Source organism: Myotis davidii, unplaced genomic scaffold, assembly GCF_000327345.1.
Source record: "Myotis davidii unplaced genomic scaffold, ASM32734v1 scaffold448, whole genome shotgun sequence".
NCBI lineage: Eukaryota > Metazoa > Chordata > Mammalia > Chiroptera > Vespertilionidae > Myotis > Myotis davidii.
Window position 1 is genome coordinate 2401406 of NW_006383009.1, and position 7153 is coordinate 2408558.

At 51.9% G+C, this 7153-nt stretch overlaps 1 pseudogene; it reads left to right on the forward strand.

Moving 5' to 3' along the window:
- Window positions 1-594: 594 nt before the first annotated feature.
- Window positions 595-2300, forward strand: LOC102758171 (annotated as a pseudogene).
- Window positions 2301-7153: the final 4853 nt, after the last annotated feature.

The following is a 7153-nucleotide window of genomic DNA, read 5'->3' on the forward strand; positions in this document are numbered from 1 at the left end:
GAAGAACCTGGTAACCAGGGGCTCAGACCCCGCAGGGATGAGTGTCTGGTAACCCCACCAGAATAATCATTAGTAACAGGATCGGGCAAAAGTGAGGGTATCTAAGGTGATGATGGAGTAGGAGGATGGTGAGTATCAGTTATGGATTCAAGATCAACTTAGCAGGCGGCGCATGGTGCTTAGTCCCTAGGATCTACGAGTCTCCAGCGAGCAGTGGACTCGGAGCCTCCATGAACTCGTGGAGTCCAGCTGGCGCTGAAGAGCCCGGAATAGGGCCTGCAGTGGCCGTGCTCCTGGCCCACGGTGCGGAATGCCGCCTCTGCCTCCGTTTCTGCCTCCGTTTCTGCCTCCACCTCCACTCCACCTTCAGAGGCGAGGGCCCAGCAGCCAGGGGACCTCGGGTTTGGTGAACTGCGGAGAAGATCCCTCCGCTTCAGCCCTCGAGCTGCCCAGGCGCCTCTGCGCAGGCACCCGCGGCGCTGGGATTGCTCGCGCGCCCCCACCGTTACTGTTCCAGATCCCGGGGCTCCAACTGTTACTAAACCTTCAGAAATCTACCCCGGAGGAGCCGATCTTCCAGTTATAGCGGTCGCCATGGATGAGATGAAGATCAAAGGGCGGCTGCCAGTGACACTCAGAGGGGGCCCAGGCAGGCACAAGACCAACAGTTCCCCCGAACAGATAGGACCAGATGAGAGCGGCTGCGGAGGTGGCAGTAACCTTGGAGAGGCCCCCACCGGTGCCGCCCCTGGGGAACTTCATTCTGCGTGGGTACCGCTCGGCGCTGCGCCAGAGGCAGTACACCCAGACTTGCAGATGGGGCCTGAGGGGGAAAGGGGCCAGGCTTCAGCCGCATCCTGCGGTGAGGTACAGTCACCGGGGAGGGTGCGCAAGCACACCCATCCCCTGAGCAAGATCTTCACTGAGGACATCAGCGAGCGCCTGTCGCTGGCAGCTGGGAACCAGCTGCCCGAGGGCTGCCTAGAGAAGCTGGCCCTCAACAGGCCCATCTTCAACAAGCCGCTCAGCCACCTCCTCCACCACGTCAGCCTGTCCGATATTGGCTTTGAGAAGCTGGAGTCCTACGTCAAGCTGGACAAGCTGAGTGAGGGGACCCATACCACCGTTTACAGAGGCAGAAGCAAGCTCACAGACAGCCCCGTGGCACTCAAGGAGATCAGACTGGAACAGGGGGAGGGGGCACCCTGCACTGCCATCTGGGAAGTGTGCCTGCTCAGGGACCTCAAGCATGCCAACATCGTCACGCTGCATGACGTCATCTACATGGAGCAGTCCCTCATCCTTGTCTTTGAGTGCCTGGACAAGGACCTGAAGCAGTACCTGGCTGACTGTGGGAATGTCATCAACATGAACAACGTGAAACTCTTCCTGTTCCAGCTGCTCCGGGGCCTGGCCTACTGCCACCGGAAGAAGGTGCTACACCGAGACATCAACCCCCAGAACTTGCTCATCAATGAGAGAGGAGAGCTCAAGCTGGCTGACTTTGGCCTGGCCCGGACCAAGTCAGTCCTAATGAAGACCTACTCCAACCAGGTGATGAGCCTGTGGTACCGGCCGCCCGACCTCCTGCTCGGCTGCACGCACTACTCCACCCATATTGACATGTGGGGCGTGGGCTGCATTTTCTATGAGATGGCCATGGGCCGGATCCTCTTCCCCGGCTCCACAGTGGAGGACCAGCTGCACCTCATCTTCCACACCTTGGGAACCCCAACTGAGGAGACATGGCCGGGCATCCTGTCCAATGAAGAGTTCAAGGCACGCAATTATCCCCAGTACCGTGCCATGGCCTTTTTGAGCCTTGCGCCCCGACTTGACAGGGAGGGGGCCGATCTCATCACCAAGCTGCTGCAGTACGAAGGCCGCAGTCGGATCTCCGCAGAGGATGCCATGAAGCACCCGTTCTTCTTCAGTCTTGGAAAGCAGATCCACAAACTTCCTGACACGACTTCCATATTTGCACTAAAGGAGATCCAGCTACAAAGGGAGGCCAGCCTGCGCTCCTCATCAATGCCCGACTCAGGCAGGCCGGCTTTCCGTGTGGCGGGCACCGAGTTCTAAGCCACACACCCAGGCCCCAGCAGGCAGCCGCTGGAGGGATGCCACACCCTTCACAGGGAAGCTCCCATCTGCATCCCCCTGCTTGCTACCTGCCTACCTGCCTGGTTCATGCTCGCCTGCCCACATGTTCCCGCTGCCTGTCCAACCATCTGACCATCGGCCTGTCAACCACCCATTGGCCTGACTGCTGGGTGCTAACAAAGCTCCCATCACTCCTTTTAAAAAAAAAAAGAAAAAGAAAAAGAAAAAGAAAAGGAAGGAAGGAAGGAAGGAAGGAAGGAAGGAAGGAAGGAAGGAAGGAAGGAAAGAAAGAAGGAAGGAAAGAAGGAAGGGAGGAAGAAAAGATCAACTGTAGAATAGGAGGTATGGTTTATCCTCTAATCCTTCAAATTCTTAAAAAATGAGACCAATCTGAATCCTGGAGGCCCTTTTTCTAGATGAGATGTAAGAAGTAAGTAGATCTGAGTGGCACAAAAGGTGGGCTGGAGTGGATACTGTTATCATCTCCCCAGGTCTCCTTTTCTCCGAACATCCAGCCCCCTGCTGCTGGGACTATTGGTGCTGAGAGCTCAGAGCTGCATCCCTCACTGGGAATTTTCCGCTGGAGGGACCTGGTTTATCCCAGGTGGTTATTCCTCCCAGGAGGCAGCCCATCACCAACCAGTGACTGGCTGGTGGAAATACACAGCCACCACACCCTTGCCTCAGCGTAGGACGACTCTGAAGGCCTGTCCCAGCTCCAGAGTTCTCCATGGGATCAGCCAAAACCTCAGCTGCAACATTATTGTCCATCAGTTTCTGCTGCCTGTTCCATCTTATTTTCTCACAGGTGTGTCTCCTAAGAGCAATCTCTAAGAAGCCCTCTACTTTGTCTTAGGGACTCTGTGTCCAGTTAACCTAAGTCAGTACGTATCACTTCCTTGTGTTGAAGTGTATATCACATCAAATGCACTTTCCAGGAGAGGTGAGAATGTCCCCACCACCCACACCTCTCCTCCAGCATGAGAGAGCATAGGGCTGATCCCCCACAGATGTCTAGGAACATATAGGGAAGAAGTCTGTGTATAACCAGTCTATCCCAATTTGGTAAAATCACAAGGCTTGCCTACATGAAGCCAGGATCAGTGCCCTAGAGTGTGAGACACGCATGGCCCCAAACACGTGGAAAGGCTGCAGATGTAGGAGGTGAGAGGCCAACAAAGCAGGGCTTCGGCAGCAATGTCACCACCTACATCTCTGCCTCAAAAGCAAAAGTAAAAGCTGGAGCTTCCTCTCCACAGATCTACCTGCAAGCCCCTGGATGCGCTCTCATGATGGGTGTAAATAGTGTGTATCTGGACTAAAATCAGAGCAGGAAGATGCTCTAAATTACCTCTATGGCCTCAACGTTTACCTAATTCTATGCAATACTTCTCTGTTGCCATGTTGTTTAGTGTATTTCTAAATGTTAGCATGCCCCACACTGTACTATATTTAGGAGGGACCATTCTCCTAACATAGCGTGAGACCTTTCAAAGCAAGAACCCAGGTTATATTCATCTTCATGTTGCCAGGGCCTGGCTGCATGAATGTAGCTTCATGTGTAGGTCCCAGGAGATGTAATAGATGACATGTCACCTCAAGCTCTCTTCAAGTGGCAAACATCACGCCAACCAAAAAGGTGACTTAAGTGTGTGTGTTAAAAGTGTATGTATGTATTCTTTGGTAAAACACTACATGCATTTTTAAATAAAGGAACACTATTTTTTTCCTATGGATTTATCTATTTTCTAATTTCTTTACACTGAGAGGCATGTGTTTGTAATGTTTCTTAAAAGAAAGAGAGAAGGGAGCATTGATCCCTGGGAATTCTGCCCCTTTGTTCTAACAACAAACTGGTTTTAGGCTCGCTTTGAAGGTTCTTAGCCTTTTGCACATGCTTCTGTGGCAATGTACCAACAGGTCTGTCTGACTGAGGGTTCCCCAGAGATCAGGCCAGTAGGAGATATTGCAGGAATTGGCTCACATTGGCTCACATGGTTATGGAGGCCAAGAAGTCCTGCAGTTCGCAGTCTGTAAGCTGGTAAGCCAGGAAAGCCGGCGGTGGAACCCAGTCCAAGTCCAAAGGCCTGGGAACCAGCACTGGTGGCCACTGGCAGAAAACCATTGTCTCAGCTGCAGCAACGAGAGCCAATTTCCCCTTTCTTCCTCCAGGGTTTGTTCTATGCAGGCCCTCGGCAGATTAGATGCAGCCCACCCTCGCTGGGGAGGGCTACCTTTGTGACTCAGGGTATTGATTCAAATGCTAATCTCTTTCAGATTATACCCAGAAATGATGTTTTCCCAGTTTTCTGGGCATCTCTTAGCCCCCCTCAAGTTGACACATGAAATTAACCATCACAGGGTCTACAGTTCAGGTTGAAATTTACACACAACCTGCACCAGGAGAGACTGTGGAGGCTCCCGGTGCCCAAAAGACAGGACCCAGCTTACATTTTGCCTCCGCCTGCCCTCGAGGAAGCCGCTTCCTTCTCTCCTTCGCTGTGCCGGTCCTGGTGGCCAGCATATCAGCAGTTCGTGAGTCAGAAAATCAAAGTGAGAATCAAAATCCCCCTAATCAAAGCACATAGGTTACATATTTATACGTGTGTTTCAGGAACGTTGGGAGCATATACCTCACGGGTGAATATGGGTAGGGGAATTTCTCTTGTCCAAGTGAATTTCTCTTTACATCATGAATGTGTGCTCCAGTAATAAGATATTTTTATGTGGGGAAAAATATACAGTCATGAGGGAACCAGAAGAAGTCCTGTACCTAGATATTGCCCCAGCCAGCATTTTCCAAGTCAGCTGGGAAGGCTGACCAGCACAGTCAGCTCTGCCTCTTACCCTTCCCCATTCACCCTGCTGTGATGGTGGGCAGTCACTCAGGTAACCAAAAAATGCAGGTTTGGCTACCTCCCACAAGAAAAGCCAAACTCCTGAGGCAGGTGCTAGTGTGAAAGGAAAGAGGTTTTATTCAGGTGCTGCACAACCTGGGAGAATGGTGGACTCCCATCTCAAAGACCACCCCCCTTCCTGCTCAAGCCCTAGGTTCTTATACAGATAGGTAGGGGAGGGGAGGGCTTTTTTTCTACCCAACTATATTGCCAGCTTTTGGTGTGCTTGGGTCCTGTCCATTCATCTTTTTATCTTTTGTCTATTAGGTGTATGAACCTCCCCCTGTGCCATCCTGGCCAATGGGGAGACTCCTGGCTCTCTGACTGACTGTCTACGGTAAAACTTAGGGATGTCCAGGAGGCAGCGCCAAATCTTGGACTTAAGTAGAACAGCCAAGGGGGTGTACTAAAATGTTAGAGCTGCAAAGGGCTCTGAACACCATGTAGTCTAACCCCTGCGCTGTAGAAGTGAGCCCACCGAGGCTCAGCTCCCTAGGATCGCACAGCTATCCAGTGGCAAAGCCAGACATAGAGGCTCTGGCCTACCATCCCCAAGCCTGCTCCTGTCAGCCTTCCACACTGTCCCTCCCATTTGTAGCTGCGAAGGCTCAGGAACCTGCTAAACCTCCCTCCATGAACCCCTCTTCAAAAATGGGAAGGGGAAGAACATGAAGGGGAGGGGAGGAAAGGAAGAAGAAAGAAAAAGGAGAGGAGAGAAGGAGACCAAAGGGAAGCAAAGAAAAAGGAAAGGGAGAGCTCCTCTTATCACCTAGGCAAAGCGGGCAGAGAAGACAGCCGCTCTCCATCCCCGCTCCAGCCCCCTCCCCGCACCTGCTTCTCCCATTCTCCACTGCCAGCAACCTTCTGTAACATTGCTTTTACTCGAAGGCTACCTTTGACCTTCACCCAAGTGACCTCTAGTTAAGAATGTCACAGGACAGAGTATGACTGTCCCAGTCCCACTCACACCAGAGATGGCCAAAGTTAGAGGATCCCAGGCATAAGGAAATGACAGAGGGCGGGAATGCTTCTTGCTCGAATTGTGCTCACTTAGCCAGTAAACAACTTTGTCTGCCTTCCTTCCCCTCCGTGAATAACTCAGAGGGGAAGGGAACGTCCCCCTCATTAAGTGAGGTGGCAAACACAGTGCAGAGCACGCGTGCACATTAATTTTTGCCGGCTGTCGCCTTTGTGTTTTGAACAAGTCAGATTCCTTTGTGTAATTGCTTGATGAAACATTCCCATCCATTCTGTCAACACAAATTATGCAGTTAAACATGCATGGTGCCCCAACCCACACAATACCAATGAGAAAGTGCTGACTAGCCCTGGGGGGTGTGGGCTCCCCGGAGTAGCAGCCCAGGTCCAGTCCTCCTGCTGCCCTCCCGAAGCAGCCCAGCCACCAGACCTTGTTATTCTCTGTCCACCTTCCAAGGACAGTTGCTAGGAAACGGGGATACAGTTGGCTGGGTCCGTTGCCTGGCCCCTGAGGGGTTGGGGGAACAGAGCAAGGAGAGCCAAGAAACACAATACCAGGCCTTCAGGTCACAGGTACTTCCTGGGCTCAGACGGGGCTCCTCTGTGATGAGGCTCTTCCCTGCAGAGAGGGGCCTCACATGCTCTTGGGGTCTCTCACTCCATCTCTGGTGAGGTTTCTGAGTATTTGTCTAAAGTGTAGAATGTACACACATACCACTCAGCGTACACAACTCTGCACACATACCACTATACATACCTACACAGATAGTTCTACACACATACCTACATAGATAGCTACACACACCCCTACACTCACACCCCTACTCACACACTCCTACACACACATGTCCTTACACATGCCCACACACATCCCTACACAACATCCATATCCACATACACACACACACACACACACTTCTTCTTCATACAGTGATTATTAAGTCAAAGCACATGTATATGCCAATCAGGACAAGAAGGGTGCATGCTATATCTAAAATATTTGTCTCTCAAAGTTCACATGTTGAAATCCTAACCACCCCAAATTCAAAGTTATCAGGAGTGGGGCCTTCAGGAGAAGATTGGGTCATCTAATCGCTAATGGGATTAGCGCCCTTATACATAGGCCTCAGAGAGCTCCTGACCTCTTCCATCCTATGAGATTCCAGCTGTGACCC